At 48.8% G+C, this 17,112-nt stretch overlaps 1 protein-coding gene across 8 annotated transcripts in view; it reads right to left on the reverse strand.

Moving 5' to 3' along the window:
* Window positions 1–17,112, reverse strand: part of LOC144768773 (uncharacterized) — a 9,320,023-nt gene that overhangs the window by 826,366 nt on the left and 8,476,545 nt on the right. The window lies entirely within an intron of this gene.

The raw sequence follows: 17,112 nt of genomic DNA on the forward strand, positions 1-17,112 counted from the left end.
TGATCGTAAAATGGCCTTTTCTAATGTATGAAAGTTTTTTAAATTCGCAATTTAGGCAATAGCGATTCCATAAATTGTAAATTCAAATAGGGAAGCACAATTTGCGATTCCCTAATGAACATGCAAGAAGGATTTCCTAAATGCGAACGGTGCATTTAGGAAATGCTAATACCCATCAACTTCAAATTGATGGTAACCATGTGCATACTTTTAAAAATGTACAAAACTGCATTTTTCAAAGTGCCATGTGGCGCACACATGCCCCTAGGGCATTTGTGTGACTTGCATGTGCAGCTTTTTAGGTTACGGGCACCTCAGGAGGGCCTTAGGCCCCTGGGCACCCTTGTCTTTACATTAGCCAATTTGGAATTACCAAATAGGTAATCGCAATTTAGGTAATTGCGATACCATTCTCAGCTATGGGCCTTGAGGCCCAAAGGAAAGAATGAAAACCCAATTGCAAATAGCGATTCCCTAATTGGGTTTGCGATTCTTAAGGAATCGCAATTAGAGAATCTATATTTGCTGTCTGTTTTGTTGAATTGCATTTTGCATTTTGCAATTACTAAATAGCGATTTCTAAACAAAGTGCTTATTGTTAATCACAAAATTAACCTTTCATGCATGTGCCCCAATGTACCTTACTTCATTCCCATGTTTTTCCCCTCCCCATCTTTTTCCTTTTGTTTCTTCCCCACTTTTTTTCTCAAATTGTTACTTTTACTTTGTTTAGTTTCTCCTGCACTCTTTTATTATCTCTTTTAATCTTGCTTTTCATAATTTCTGTTTCCTTGTCTTCATTTCTGACTCAGCTACTTTGCCAGTCCTCGACTTCCACTTGTTAACCCTATAAATTGCTATTTATGAGCTTTTACATGGAGACCTGTGGACAGAAAGAGCCCATAGAGCACTGGAGACCTGATCTGGGTTGGACTGGAATTGTGAGTTGTGTTATATGGTACCTAGTCTTTATTGAGGGTGATAAAGAATTTTGGCAGATAAGATCTGGCAAATTTACAAGGAGAGTAGTATACAGTAATTTCCTTAAGAAGAAGATTTTGGTGTGGCAAGTACCAAAATGTGCATGTTATTCTCCCAAAAACTCAGAATATTCAATCATTATCTGTTGTTTATCAGATTGGTAATAATCACATATGACTCGGGCCACTCATGATGAGGCTTAGAGCTTTAGTGTGCCTCAGCCTACAGGTCCATCGGACTCAATGGTCTCCTCCACAGTAGATGCTGAAATGTTTACTATAACACTTGTTTCCCAATACACAGCCAGCACACGAGGATCTACAGAGTCACTAAAAGAAGCGTCACCTCCACTGCCAATAAACAAGTCATTTTGAAGTCTCGAGGCATGTGGTAGCGAATTGCAAGAACCCAGGCTTTCATATGCAGAGCGAGCTGCAACATGTCCAATCATCTGGCACCCCAGGCCACATCATCATTTGCTGTGATGCAAAGTGTTACAGCAAGCAAATTATGGACGGATGCTGACAATGCAAACATTCTCCCCCAGTTAAAAGATCTGGGTTAAATTCATCGTTCTTTTGCCCACTACGCCACCCCAGTTTGGACCCAGCCAAATGCAAATCAGTCTTGACCCTGTGCCCCATGGGAACAGCCCAGACCGAACTGACAGGCCAGGTCCTCCCTGGCATGGAAGCAAGCATCCTAGGACCGGTTTCAGGCTTTCAGCCCTCATCAGCCAGGTTAGCTTGACTCCAGTGGCATGGAACAATTGATGGGCATAATGCAGAACAATGTCATACATTCACCCCAGTACAGAGATCTGAGCCTAAATTCATCGTTTTTTTGCTCACCATGCCATTCCACTTTGGCACAGAACCACGAAGTGACTGATGTAAACATGTTCAAAACTAGGGCCCTGAAAGGGGAGAAACCCTAATCCTACAACATCTGTCAGCAAAGCGTGGAGGCATGGATGGGGTGTAAGGAATATGCAGTTAGATAGAGTCTCTACCCGATAATGCGTTACTGAAGGTAAGTAACTTGTTCATCTGATAGAGACTTCTAGCAGCAGATTCCTTCCCTTTTAATCGGATACTCAAGTCATACCATCCCCGCGGCAGGTTGCGGACTCACGGACTAGACTTAATGGTCTTGCAGGACTGAGCGGGCTTAATGCCCATTCCTGCACATTTAACCATCAAGACAATAATGTTTTGCAAACGTGTGCAATGATGCCCACGTCGCTGCCTGACAGATGTCTTGGACTGGGACACCTGAGCCAAAGCTGTAGTCGCAGCTTTTTCCCTGGTGGAATGCGCCCTTAATCCTTCAGGGGGCTGCTTCTTCGCCAAGGCGTAACAGATTTTAATGCAGAAAACAGCCCAGCGAGAGTTGGTTCTTTTCTACACTGCCTTTCCCTTCTTTGTCCCACATACCCCACAAAGAGTTGGTCATCCACCCGGAACTCTCTTGTGCGGTCAAGGTAGAACGACAACGCTCTTTTTGGGTCTAGTCGGTGGAGACGCTCCTCCTCCTTAGAGGGATATGGGGGAGCAAAGAAGGTGGGCAAAGTGATAGACTGACCCAGTTGGAATGGAGTCACAACCAGTAGTAAAAAAGATGCCCTGGTGTGCAGCACCACCTTGTCCGGATAAGACATAAAATAAGGAGGCAAGCTGGATAACGCATGTAACTCACCCACCCTCTGGGCCGATGTAATCGCCACTAAGAAAGCTGTTTTGATGGTCAACAGCCAGAGGGGAAAATTGTGCAAAAGCTCAAAAGAAGCACACATCAAATAAGTGAGGACCAAATTAAGGTCCCATTGTGGCATAATAAAAGGTGTGGGTGGAAACAAGTGAACCAGCCCTTTTGGAAATCTATTTACAATAGGATATTCAAAAAGAGAAGGTTGGTCAGGCAGATGCAAAAAAGCAGACAGAGCAAAAAGGTAACCCTTGAGAGTTCCCAGAGCAGAGCCTTGCTGGGAAAGGGTCAGAATGAACAAAAGAACTATAGAAAGATAAGCAGAAAGAGGGTCAATAGACCTTTCTGTACCGTAGAATACAATTTTCTGCCAATGCGAGGCGTATACCGACTTAGCGGAGGGCCCCCTGGCCACCAGAATAACATTACAGACCTCTGGAGGAAGGTCAAAAGCCATGAACTGCCACTGCTCAATCTCAATCTCCACGCATGGAGGCGCAGAGTTGACAGGTTCGGGTTGAAACCCTCCCCTACTGTTGTGAAAGAAGATCCTCCCGAAGAGGCAGCCAGATCGGAGGATCGACACTCATGCTCAGAAGCTCTGGATACCAGACTCTCCTTGCCCAGTCTGGCGCCACAAGGATGACTTGGGCCTGGTTGCTCCTGATCTTCTTCAGAACCCTGGGCAGGAGTGGTATGGGTGGAAAGGCATACAAAGGGCCTGAGCTCCACTCATGATAAAACGCAATAGCCTTGGAAACTCCAGCACGCAGTACTGCAGACATTGCGTGTTCTCTTCGTAGGTGAAAAAATCTAACCAAGGTTCTAACCACTGCTGAAAGAGACTTTGCGCCACCTCCGACTGGAGACGATATTCGTGATCCACTAGGCATCGACGACTGAGATTGTCTGCCCTGGTGTTCAGAGAACCTGCCAGGCATTGAACCACCAGGGTTATGCCCTGATGTTCCAGCCATGTCCAGAGACACAGGGCCTCTCGACAAAGGGTTCATGACCCCACCCCGCTTTGCTTGTTGCAGTACCACATGGCGTTGGCGTTGTCCATGAACACCTGCACCAACTTCCCCTTGACAGAGGGAAGAAATGCTTTCAATGCCAAGCGAATTGCTCGGAGCTCCAACACATTTATGCGGAGCTCCACCTCCGAAGGAGAACAGTTAACCCTGATCTCCATCTCTCCCAAGTGGCCGCCCCATCCCAGAAGTGATGCATCCGTCACGATTGTGAGATCCAGTTAGGGAAAGGAGAGAGGTCTGCCTTTGACCCAATATCGGTTTGCTAACCACCACTGCAGATTCTTCGCAGTTCCTTCCGAGATCTGAACCACGTTGGTGAAATTTCCCTGATGCTGTGCCCATTTGAACTCCAAGTCCCACTGAAGAGCCCACTTACGCCATCTCACGTGTATTACCAACAGGATGCAGGAGGCCATGAAACCCAACAGCCTCAGAGTCAACTTCACTGAAATCCAGGATAGAGGCTGAAATATTGGAATCATAATCTGAATATCCTGGACTCGCTGCTCGGGAGGATGAGCCTGAAACTGCACTGTGTCCAGAACAGCTCCGATGAAAGAGAGCATCTGAGAAGGAGTCAGGTGTGACTTCGGCATGTTTATAGAGAGCTCCAGCGAATGCAGAAGGTCCGCCGTAGTCTGAAGGTGGGAAACAACTGCGTGGGGCAAGGACGCCGTCAACAGCCAGTCATTGAGGTAGGCGAAGACTGAAACCCCTAACCTGCGCAGATGAGCTGCAACCACTGCCATCACCTCGGTGAACACCCGAGGGGCAGTGGTAAGGCTGAAGGGGAGAACGGTAAACTGAAAGTGCTTGTGGACTACCTTGAACCACAGGTAACGCCTGTGGCCCGGCAGGATGTGAATGTGAAAATACCCATCCTGCAGGTCCAATGCCACCATCCAGTCTCCATGGTCTGAGGCAGGCAAGACCTGAGCCAATATGAGCATTTTGAATTTCTCCTTTTTGAGGAAGAGATTGACGGTTCAAAGATCCAAAATGGGCCAAAGCCCCTGGTTCTTCTTCAGAATCAGAAAGTAGTGGGAATAACATCCACTGCCTATTTCTGGAACTGTAACCCTTTCTATAGACCCTTTGGCCAAAAGAACTGGAACTTCCTCTTCGAGCAGCTTTAAGTTATCCTCCACCAGCCGTTCCTGATTCGGCAAAATAGTAGGAGGAAAAGAAAGGAAAGCCCTCCTGGACGATCTGCAAGACCCACTTGTCTGTTGTTATAGATCACCAGCGGAGGAGATGATGAAGAATTCTCCCACCCACTGGAGTAGTGTGGTACTGCAGAATCAGCCTAGGAGTGCTTGGAAGCTGCGGCTGCCAGGGGCAGTGTGGTAGATGACTTCTGGCCTTCATTTCGAGGACAGAATATACTGCGTCCATGCACTGCTTGGGCAGTCTGAGCGGGACAGTGGCTAGGATATGGCTGACATGGCTGGAAACCCATTCCGTTGGATTGAAAGGGGCAAAAAGAAGACTGGTCACAAGGAGTGGAGGAGAGGCACAAGGATCTGGTCATAGCTCGAGAGTCCTTGAACCTAACCAGGACTGAGTCTGCCTTTTCCCCAAAAAGGGTGAGTTCCATCAAAAGGCATGTCTATCAAATTGGTTTGGACATCCCCCGAAAAGCCAGTCGTGTGAAGCCAGGTGAGATGCCTCAAGGTCACCGTCATTGAAATAGACCGGCCCAGCGAATCAGTCATATCTAAACCATACCATTTTTTTGTTTAAATCTTTTTATTAGAGTTTTACGTTTTTTAGATTCCCATGTGGGACGTTAGACAGATCACAGATCAATCATCACATATGTAATTGTTACACATCGATTACAATTATGATTCAATATCAACATTTTGGTTCCATTCCTCCGAGTATGGTGGTTATAAATCGTATCTCCTGAATTTATCACTAGGCTATCTTGCTGCATGATGCCTTTTCTGGTTGTGTCTGGTCCCTTGGGCGATATGATGATGGAGACTGGCGTAAGTGCTTCCCCTCAGTCAGTGTACGTTACCCTTTATGATGTGTGCAATCATTAACTTTTATGTAAATAAGTCGGATTCCGAACTACCGACTTGAAGTGAACTGGTAACCATAGGAGGAAACACCTCCTTGAAGGAAGCAGGGAGGATAGGGGGAGTGCGATGGGCAGGCGCGGGCAAGTGGTTGTAGCAGGTGGTGTGTGGGCCGGTTATCGGCCTGATGGGTCGGGCTGTGTGTCTCGGGGGAGGAAGGGGAATCCGTAGCGCCTGTAGATGATAGACTCAGCAGCTCTGACCACTCGTCCTATTCTGGCCTCTCACCGGGGGTGTCACTCGCCCAATGGTGGGGCTTGTGGACTGGGGTGACGGGTGGGGCCGCAGGGCAGGGGTTGTGCCGGATCAGGGGCTTCCTCTGTGGTCGTCTCTTTTTTAAATTGTATTAATAGTTGCGCCCATTCCATAGAGATTAGTTGTGCCCATTCCATAGATATTGGGTGTTTGTGTGTACCTTTTACTTCTTCCTCCCTCAAGGTTTCCTCCTCCGCTGCCCCCCACTTGTTCACTGCTCCTATCCAAGCTGCTTCCGGTGGACCTGTAGGGGCCCTCCAGTGCATGGCTATTTTTCTTTTGGCCAGGAGAATAGCTAGGAATGTGAACCGCCACTGCAGTTTTTCGGACTTTTTTTTCCTGTAGATTCCTAGGGCGCACGTCTCCCATGTGGTGATATGTAGCAGGTGTACTATTGTTTGTAGTGTGTGGTGTATTTTGTTCCAGTATTGTTGCAAGGATGGACAGTCCCAGAGCATGTGCTTGAAGGTCGCGTCTAGTGTCTGACATCGGGGGCATTTGAATTCTGTGTTTGGTAGTACCGGTGCAGCTTATCTGGAGTAAGATAAGCACGGTTCAGGACATTAAAATGTATGTTTTTGAAGCATGCGTTTCTGGAAACTTTTTTAGGGTATTCCATCACCTGGGTCCACTCTTTGTCATGGAAAACTTGGCCCACGTCATCCTCCCATGACTGTTGCAGTCTGCCCAGGGAAACATTAGTTAATTCCCGGATTGCCTTGTAGTGCCATGTCACTAGGTGTCTGCCTGCCCCCATCCATAGAATCGTGTGTAGCACTGGGTGTGTTGGGGGTTCCCCATCCCGCAAGTCCCAGTGTGTAGAACCACTATCTAACAGTTGCCTATGTGTTAAAAATTGTCCCTGTGGAAGATCGTACCATTCGACTAACTGCTCATATGTTTTCAGCTGCTCCTCGTGGAACAGGGCTTCCACTTCTGTCACACCGTGGTCGGTCCACACCTGTAGGGCTCCCGCGGCGTAATATTCTTCCTTCCGGGGAAAGCCCACCAAAGGAAACAGTGGGGAGTATAACGGTCACCCTTTCGACATTCTGTGTATTCGCATCGTGCATTTGCGGGCAATGGTGACCTGCATCGGATGTGTGCCGGCCGGCTTGGTGCCTGGTAAGAGCATTCTTCTGATGGCGGGAATGGGTAGCCTACCAGTCTCAGTAATTGTTTCACCTATGTGCTTCTCGGCCGTCCAGTGAGACAGCCACTGAAGTTGCGCGGTGAGAAAGTACGATTCAAAGGACGGGGCACCTAGACCTCCACATGTGGTAGGCAGCTGTAGTGTGCGCAGAGCTATTCTGTGCCTTCCATCCCCCCATATCAGTGTTGTGAGGAGCGTTTCTAGTTCTTGGAAGAAGGACCGAGGTGGGATCACTGGAAGATTCGTGAAGTGATACAGCATTCTGGGAACCATTATCGTTTTAGCTATGACCACCCGTCCGATGGGTGCCAGGGGGGTTGTCTTCCAGAAGCCCAACGCAGAGCGAAGGCTCACTAGCGCTCCGCGATGGTTACCTTCGTAAAAGTCCTCCGGGGAATGATATAGACGCACTCCTAGGTATCTGGGGGCTGCCTCGCTCCATTTCAATGTCTGCGTGCCTATCTGTATGTCATGCGGTGCCAGGTGAGGACTAAGTGGGTAGATTGTCGATTTCCCCCAGTTGACCTTGAGACCTGAAGTGTCTCCGAACTCTTGTAAGATTATCCATATCGAGGTGAGAGTCCCCGTTATGTCCCGGACATAAACAAGCAGATCATCTCCGTATAAGGAAATACAATGCAGCATGTCCACAATCGGGATACCCCATCTTTCCCCCTCCTGTCTTAACCGTATGGCCAAGGGCTCCACCGCCACCGCGAAGAGCAGGGGGGAGAGGGGACACCCCTGTCTGGTTCCCCTCTCCACCGGGAATGAGGCTGAAATAAGTTTGCCGACTCTCACCCTTGAGGCGAGGCCCCTGTATAAGAGTTTTGTATACACCATTAGTATGGGGCCGATCTTTATTTTCTGAAGGACTGCAAAGAGATGAGGCCAGGTCAGAGTATAGAACGCCTTTTCAAGATCAAGGATCAGGCAAGCCGCTCGTGGGAATCTGTCTTTTACTCCGTCTTGTATATGAAACAGTCTACGCAGGTTATGTGAGGTGTTGCGTCGAGGCACGAAGCCGCATTGGTCTGGATGTACCAAGGCCAGAAGAATTTGGCTATAGTGGTCGGCCAGTAACTTCCCCAAAATCGCCATTATGATTTGTAGACGGAGACATTAACCATCGTGGCTTGCTGACTAGAAACAAACGGATTAATAACAATTGAATTAACTTCATTGGACGTGCTATTGATTGGCAGTATAGGCACAAGATTCCGATGCCTATTAGGATCGTGCACATTTAATTCAAGCCTTCTCGTCTTGAAAAAGACCCGCCGCGACCACCGAAAGGGGCGCAGAAGGGTCGAAACGTCGACGCAGTTCTTAGGTTCAGAACAACCTGGTTTCTACAACAAAGGATGAAACTGTGGTTTTAAATCGAATTCTTGCCTCCTTTGTATATAGGATTTTTAGATATAATCATTGGTTGTCATCTGTATATATTGTGCACCCATTCACTATTTCACTTTGCACAAATGTCAAAAAATTGTATTGTGAATATAAATTGATTGCATTTTTTAATATAAAGTGAACAGCTCAATACGGAATGAAGTAATTCTGATATATATATAAAATATTGAGCAATAATTGATGGTTGTCTTTGGGTTTTTGTTGTGTGTGTTGAAAGTACAATTAGATGTATTACATATATTGTAGTTTGGAAATAATTACAGGTCCACCCGACAGAACCACTTTTTCTTGAAACATTTATTACCCAGGTTCTGAGGGACACAGGGTTACCCCATTTGTTTGAACCACAATCGGGATACCCCATCTTTCCCCCTCCCGTCTTAACCGTATGGCCAAGGGCTCCACCGCCACCGCGAAGAGCAGGGGGGAGAGGGGACACCCCTGTCTGGTTCCCCTCTCCACCGGGAATGAGGCTGAAATAAGTTTGCCGACTCTCACCCTTGAGGCGAGGCCCCTGTATAAGAGTTTTGTATACACCATTAGTATGGGGCCGATCTTTATTTTCTGAAGGACTGCAAAGAGATGAGGCCAGGTCAGAGTATAGAACGCCTTTTCAAGATCAAGGATCAGGCAAGCCGCTCGTGGGAATCTGTCTTTTACTCCGTCTTGTATATGAAACAGTCTACGCAGGTTATGTGAGGTGTTGCGTCGAGGCACGAAGCCGCATTGGTCTGGATGTACCAAGGCCAGAAGAATTTGGCTATAGTGGTCGGCCAGTAACTTCCCCAAAATCTTGCAGTCTGCGTTCAGAAGCGTAATTGGCCTGTATAAGAGTTTTGTATACGCCATTAGTATGGGGCCGATCTTTATTTTCTGAAGGACTGCAAAGAGATGAGGCCAGGTCAGAGTATAGAATGCCTTTTCAAGATCAAGGATCAGGCAAGCCGCTCGTGGGAATCTGTCTTTTACTCCGTCTTGTATATGAAACAGTCTACACCTGTTATGTGAGGTGTTGCGACGAGGCACGAAGCCGCATTGGTCTGGATGTACCAAGGCCGGAAGAATTTGGCTATCGCGGTCGGCCAGTAACTTCCCCAAAATCTTGCAGTCTGCGTTCAGAAGAGTAATCGGCCTATAAGAGGCTGGGAGGGTGGGGTCTCTAGGCAGTTTCGGGAATGTTACCACCCACGATTCACGTAATGATTCTGGCTGTAAACCCCTGGTCAGGGCGTCTTCGTATGTGGACGCTCGGTGGGGCGCAATCTCGGCCGAAAATGTGCTGTAGTACTCTAGTGGGAATCCGTCCATACCTGGCGCTTTTTTCCTCGCCAGCGATCCTATGGCGTGCTTCATGTCGGAGGATATGATTTTGCCGTCCAAGTCTTTCCTATCTGTCGGGGAGATTGTGGGCATGGGTGACGGACCAAGGAATTGTGTCAGCTCGCATGGTGTCACCGGTGCTGGGTCGCGGTACACTTCTGCATAATAGTCATGGAATATGTGTAAGATGTCGAGTTGGGAGTGTTTGAGGTGCCCACGTTTGTCTGCGAGCTCCGTAATGGGATGTGACATCGTATGTTGTTTAAGTACCCAGGCTAGTAATGCACCCGTTCTATTGCCCTCCCTGTGTGCTCTAGTAGCATAAGTGCGGAAGTTGTATTTGCGCAGGTCTCTCATTGCCTCCGCGTGTGAGAGCTTTGCCGCTGAGAGTTGTGCAAGTGTGTCTCTCCCCTGATCCATTCTCAGGGATAGATCTGCCAGCGTTTTCTCCGCTCCATTTAGTGTCTGTTCTAGTGTTCGTCGCACCCCTACCACATATTGGATGCAGGGTCCCCTGGCACTAACCTTAAATGCGTCCCACTCTACTGCTCTAGAGGAGACTGAGCCAGCATTCCGTAGAAAGTATTCCCGGATGTATTCCCCATGAATTTGGTGGAAGGCTTGATCGGTAAGGCATTCCTGGGGTTGTTTCCATGTCGGAACTGGCGGTGGGGCGGTCTCCATCTAAGGATCACTATGTGCGCGTCATGATCCGATACTATTCTTCCCATATAGTCAGCGTATTGCACTTTGGATAGTAAGTCTGTGGAACACCGGGATCTATCAAGCCTAACTCGCAAGTCGTGTGGGATGGAGTGAAAGGAGTATAGCCTGGCATCTGGATTCTGCGCCTTCCAGGCGTCCACTAGTGACCAGAGATCTATCCATCTACGGAAGCGTTCAGTTTGTTTGCGTGCTGGTGAATGTATTGGCGGGGGATGTGACCTATCCAGGTGCAAATCCAGAACACAATTGTAGTCTCCCCCCAGGAGCCATGGTATCTCTGTGTGGCGGGTCAATACACTGGTAAGTTTATCCCAGTTTTAGGCTTGCTCCATGTTAGGGGCATACACACATCCCATAAGTATTGGATGAACCTCTAATAGGCCTGTCACGATGACATATTGCCCTCTCTGTCTGCCAATCGAGTGTGTTCCTTAAATGGCACCCCTGGTCTGTCCATATAAGTGTACCTCTGGCGAAGGCAGTGTACCCTGTGGCACATACTATGTCCAGCCATTTTTTATGAAGGCGGTCTACTTCCTATGCCATCAGATGTGTCTCCTGTAGGAGGGCCACCTGGGCCTGTTGCCTTTTGATATAGGCGTAGACCAAATACCGCTTATTAGCCGTGTGCATGCGCCTGACGTTCAGTGTGACGAATTTGAAATCTGTGTATGGTGTTTTATGTATCATGTGTCACCTGTACGGTCTATGTTCTTGTCTCTGGGTATGCTCTCCCCTGCATCCGACCCGCCCCATCAACCCCCCCACCGCCCACCTTCTTCAAGAAGTCCATAACGTTCATTCTCTTCTCTCCCCGCCTGCCCGAGGATATCTGAAAAGTTTAGGATATAAAGGGGACAAACTGCAACTCTATGGAACATTCCCAACATAGGGGACCTACTGCTCAAAGCAATACGTCCAAACTGGTAGCCATTTGTAGACTTTAGTACGTTGTTGTGGGGTAGCAATCGATCATCTCCCTGGCTTCTGCCGGCGCAGCCGCAGAGTCATAAGAAACTTCAGGGAAGTGCCCTCTTGCATCGCCTTTGTTCTTAGTTGCTTTTACGGGGTTGGGGTGCCTCTGATCATTGTGATTGCTGCAGTGAGTCCCAGTGGCCCCCAGTCTACATCTCGGAGAGTGGAAAGGCCCCCTTGCCAGCACACGGCTCAGCCCTGGGACACATTGTTCTCACTGTGCGTCCCGAACTCTCAACAGACTATTATATCAAGGTGTCGGCCATCTGGGGAGTCACTATTGGAGGCGTCATGGAGCCTTCTCGGGACGCAGGTGCGTCGCTGCCCTTGTCTTCTGAACTGAACAGGTGGGGGCCCTCCTCCACGTCCTATCCCTCCCTCATGGGGTCCAAGACGGCCACTGCCTGTAACGCCTTCCTACGTCCAGCAATAATTTGTGTTAGGTCCGGGGACTCTGTCCCAGTCGGGCTGGACCACGCACTGTGCTGCGTCAGGGTGTTCTTCGGGGCTGCCGTCCCAACCATCTTGCCGTTTGACCGTTTTGTGTGGTTGCGGCATTCGCGTGACGCGACATGTGTTGTTCTATCCAGGTGTCTGCGTCTTTCGGGTCAGTGAAGAAGTGCGTGTTCCCGTCGTGGATGATTTTGAGCCTGGCCAGGAATAGGAGAGCATATTGTATGTTCTTTTGGCGCAGGGTGCGTTTTATCACCTGGAAGGTGGCCCTTTGTTGTTGCACAGCTCCGGAATAGTCCGGGAAGAGCAACACCTGCTTGACATCTACTTGCAGCCGACCGTGTTCTCTGGCTGCTCGGAGAATAGTGTCCCTGTCCCGAAAATGTAGCAGTTTCATCAGGAATGGCCTAGGTGGCAGGCCTGGCTTGGGTCTTCGTGTTGGGACTCGGTGCGCCCGTTCAATAGAGAAGTAGGGGGTCAGATCCTTGGCAGGCGTGAATGTTGCGATCCAGTCTGTAATGTATTTGATCAGGTCGGCCCCTTCCGCCCCCTCTGGCAGATTCATAACTCGAATGTTGCTCCTCCGGGAGCGCCCCTCCAAATCATCCATTTTATGTTCTAGAGCCTTAATCCGGGACTGCAGATCTTTTAGAGCGTGGTGGTGCTGCTACTCCTGCGGTTCCATTGTCCGCATTGTCTTCACACTCTGATTCACTTTGTCCGTGAGTTTCTTGTGGTCATCTCGAAGGATGTTAAGATCAGTGGCCATGGTGTCAAACTTGTTTTCCATCGCCACTCTGGAGTGCTCTATGGCCGCAAGGACTTGGTCTCGTTTTCTGGACATGGAGTCTTCATCATTATCTGTTGTTTATCAGATTGGTAATAATCACATATGACTCGGGCCACTCATGATGAGGCTTAGAGCTTTAGTGTGCCTCAGCCTACAGGTCCATCGGACTCAATGGTCTCCTCCACGGTAGATGCTGAAATGTTTACTATAACACTTGTTTCCCAATACACAGCCAGCACACGAGGATCTACAGAGTCACTAAAAGAAGCGTCACCTCCACTGCCAATAAACAAGTCATTTTGAAGTCTCGAGGCATGTGGTAGCGAATTGCAAGAACCCAGGCTTTCATATGCAGAGCGAGCTGCAACATGTCCAATCATCTGGCCACATCATCATTTGCTGTGATGCAAAGTGTTACAGCAAGCAAATTATGGACGGATGCTGACAATGCAAACATTCTCCCCCAGTTAAAAGATCTGGGTTAAATTCATCGTTCTTTTGCCCACTACGCCACCCCAGTTTGGACCCAGCCAAATGCAAATCAGTCTTGACCCTGTGCCCCATGGGAACAGCCCAGACCGAACTGACAGGCCAGGTCCTCCCTGGACTGGAAACAAGCATCCTAGGACCGGTTTCAGGCTTTCAGCCCTCATCAGCCAGGTTAGCTTGACTCCAGTGGCATGGAACAATTGATGGACATAATGCAGAACAATGTCATGCATTCACCCCAGTACAGAGATCTGAGCCTAAATTCATCGTTTTTTTGCTCACCATGCCATTCCAATTTGGCACAGAACCACGAAGTGACTGATGTAAACATGTTCAAAACTAGGGCCCTGAAAGGGGAGAAACCCTAATCCTACAACATCTGTCAGCAAAGCGTGGAGGCATGGATGGGGTGTAAGGAATATGCAGTTAGATAGAGTCTCTACCCGATAATGCGTTACTGAAGGTAAGTAACTTGTTCATCTGATAGAGATTTCTAGCAGCAGATTCCTTCCCTTTTAATCGGATACTCAAGTCATACCATCCCCGCGGCAGGTTGCGGACTCACGGACTAGACTTAATGGTCTTGCAGGACTGAGCGGGCTTAATGCCCATTCCTGCACATTTAACCATCAAGACAATAATGTTTTGCAAACGTGTGCAATGATGCCCACGTCACTGCCTGACAGATGTCTTGGACTGGGACACCTGAGCCAAAGCTGTAGTCGCAGCTTTTTCCCTGGTGGAATGCGCCCTTAATCCTTCAGGGGGCTGCTTCTTCGCCAAGGCGTAACAGATTTTATTGCAGAAAACAGCCCAGCGAGAGTTGGTTCTTTTCTACACTGCCTTTCCCTTCTTTGTCCCACATACCCCACAAAGAGTTGGTCATCCACCCGGAACTCTCTTGTGCGGTCAAGGTAGAACGACAACGCTCTTTTTGGGTCTAGTCGGTGGAGACGCTCCTCCTCCTTAGAGGGATATGGGGGTGCAAAGAAGGTGGGCAAAGTGATAGACTGACCCAGTTGGAATGGAGTCACAACCAGTAGTAAAAAAGATGCCCTGGTGTGCAGCACCACCTTGTCCGGATAAGACATAAAATAAGGAGGCAAGCTGGATAACGCATGTAACTCACCCACCCTCTGGGCCGATGTAATCGCCACTAAGAAAGCTGTTTTGATGGTCAACAGCCGGAGGGGAAAATTGTGCAAAAGCTCAAAAGAAGCACACATCAAATAAGTGAGGACCAAATTAAGGTCCCATTGTGGCATAATAAAGGGTGTGGGTGGAAACAAGTGAACCAGCCCTTTTGGAAATCTATTTACAATAGGATATTCAAAAAGAGAAGGTTGGTCTGGCAGATGCAAAAAAGCAGACAGAGCAAAAAGGTAATCCTTGAGAGTTCCCAGAGCAGAGCCTTGCTGGGAAAGGGTCAGAATGAACAAAAGAACTATAGAAAGATAAGCAGAAAGAGGGTCAATAGACCTTTCTGTACCGTAGAATACAATTTTCTGCCAATGCGAGGCGTATACCGACTTAGCGGAGGGCCCCCTGGCCACCAGAATAACATTACAGACCTCTGGAGGAAGGTCAAAAGCCATGAACTGCCACTGCTCAATCTCAATCTCCACGCATGGAGGCGCAGAGTTGACAGGTTCGGGTTGAGAACCCTCCCCTACTGTTGTGAAAGAAGATCCTCCCGAAGAGGCAGCCAGATCGGAGGATCGACACTCATGCTCAGAAGCTCTGGATACCAGACTCTCCTTGCCCAGTCTGGCGCCACAAGGATGACTTGGGCCTGGTTGCTCCTGATCTTCTTCAGAACCCTGGGCAGGAGTGGTATGGGTGGAAAGGCATACAAAGGGCCTGAGCTCCACTCATGATAAAACGCATTTCCGAGCGATAGCCTTGGAAACTCCAGCACGCAGTACTGCAGACATTGCGTGTTCTCTTCGTAGGTGAAAAAATCTAACCAAGGTTCTAACCACTGCTGAAAGAGACTTTCGCCACCTCCGACTGGAGATGATATTTGTGATCCACTAGGCATCGACGACTGATATTGTCTGCCCTGGTGTTCAGAGAACCTGCCAGGAATTGAACCACCAGGGTTATGCCCTGATGTTCCAGCCATGTCAAGAGACACAGGGCCTCTCGACAAAGGGTTCATGACCCCACCCCGCTTTGCTTGTTGCAGTACCACATGGCGTTGGCGTTGTCCATGAACACCTGCACCAATTTCCCCTTGACAGAGGGAAGAAATGCTTTCAATGCCAAGCGAATTGCTCGGAGCTCCAACACATTTATGCGGAGCTCCACCTCCGAAGGAGAACAGTTAACCCTGATCTCCATCTCTCCCAAGTGGACGCCCCATTCCAGAAGTGATGCATCCGTCACGATTGTGAGATCCAGTTAGGGAAAGGAGAGAGGTCTGCCTTTGACCCAATATCGGTTTGCTAACCACCACTGCAGATTCTTCGCAGTTCCTTCCGAGATCTGAACCACGTTGGTGAGATTTCCCTGATGCTGTGCCCATTTGAACTCCAAGTCCCACTGAAGAGCCCACTTACGCCATCTCACGTGTATTACCAGCAGGATGCAGGAGGCCATGAAACCCAACAGCCTCAGAGTCAACTTCACTGAAATCCAGGATAGAGGCTGAAATATTGGAATCATAATCTGAATATCCTGGACTCGCTGCTCGGAAGGATGAGCCTGAAACTGCACTGTGTCCAGAACAGCTCCGATGAAAGAGAGCATCTGAGAAGGAGTCAGGTGTGACTTCGGCATGTTTATAGAGAGCTCCAGCGAATGCAGAAGGCCCGCCGTAGTCTGAAGGTGGGAAACAACTGCGTGGGGCAAGGACGCCGTCAACAGCCAGTCATTGAGGTAGGGGAAGACTGAAACCCCTAACCTGCGCAGATGAGCTGCAACCACTGCCATCACCTCGGTGAACACCCGAGGGGCAGTGGTAAGGCTGAAGGGGAGAACGGTAAACTGAAAGTGCTTGTGGACTACCTTGAACCACAGGTAACGCCTGTGGCCCGGCAGGATGTGAATGTGAAAATACCCATCCTGCAGGTCCAATGCCACCATCCAGTCTCCATGGTCTGAGGCAGGCAAGACCTGAGCCAATATGAGCATTTTGAATTTCTCCTTTTTGAGGAAGAGATTGACGGTTCAAAGATCCAAAATGGGCCAAAGCCCCTGGTTCTTCTTCAGAATCATAAAGTAGTGGGAATAACATCCACTGCCTATTTCTGGAACTGTAACCCTTTCTATAGACCCTTTGGCCAAAAGAACTGGAACTTCCTCTTCGAGCAGCTTTAAGTTATCCTCCACCAGCCGTTCCTGATTCGGCAGAATAGTAGGAGGAAAAGAAAGGAAAGGAAGAATAGCCCTCCTAGACGATCTGCAAGACCCACTTGTCTGTTGTTATAGATCACCAGCGGAGGAGATGATGAAGAATTCTCCCACCCACTGGAGTAGTGTGGTACTGCAGAATCAGCCTAGGAGTGCTTGGAAGCTGCGGCTGCCAGGGGCAGTGTGGTAGATGACTTCTGGCCTTCATTTCGAGGACAGAATATACTGCGTCCATGCACTGCTTGGGCAGTCTGAGCGGGACAGTGGCTAGGATATGGCTGACATGGCTGGAAACCCATTCCGTTGGATTGAAAGGGGCAAAAAGAAGACTGGTCACAAGGAGTGGAGGAGAGGCACAAGGATCTGGCC

The sequence above is a fragment of the Lissotriton helveticus genome, chromosome 7, assembly GCF_964261635.1.
Source record: "Lissotriton helveticus chromosome 7, aLisHel1.1, whole genome shotgun sequence".
Lineage (NCBI taxonomy): Eukaryota > Metazoa > Chordata > Amphibia > Caudata > Salamandridae > Lissotriton > Lissotriton helveticus.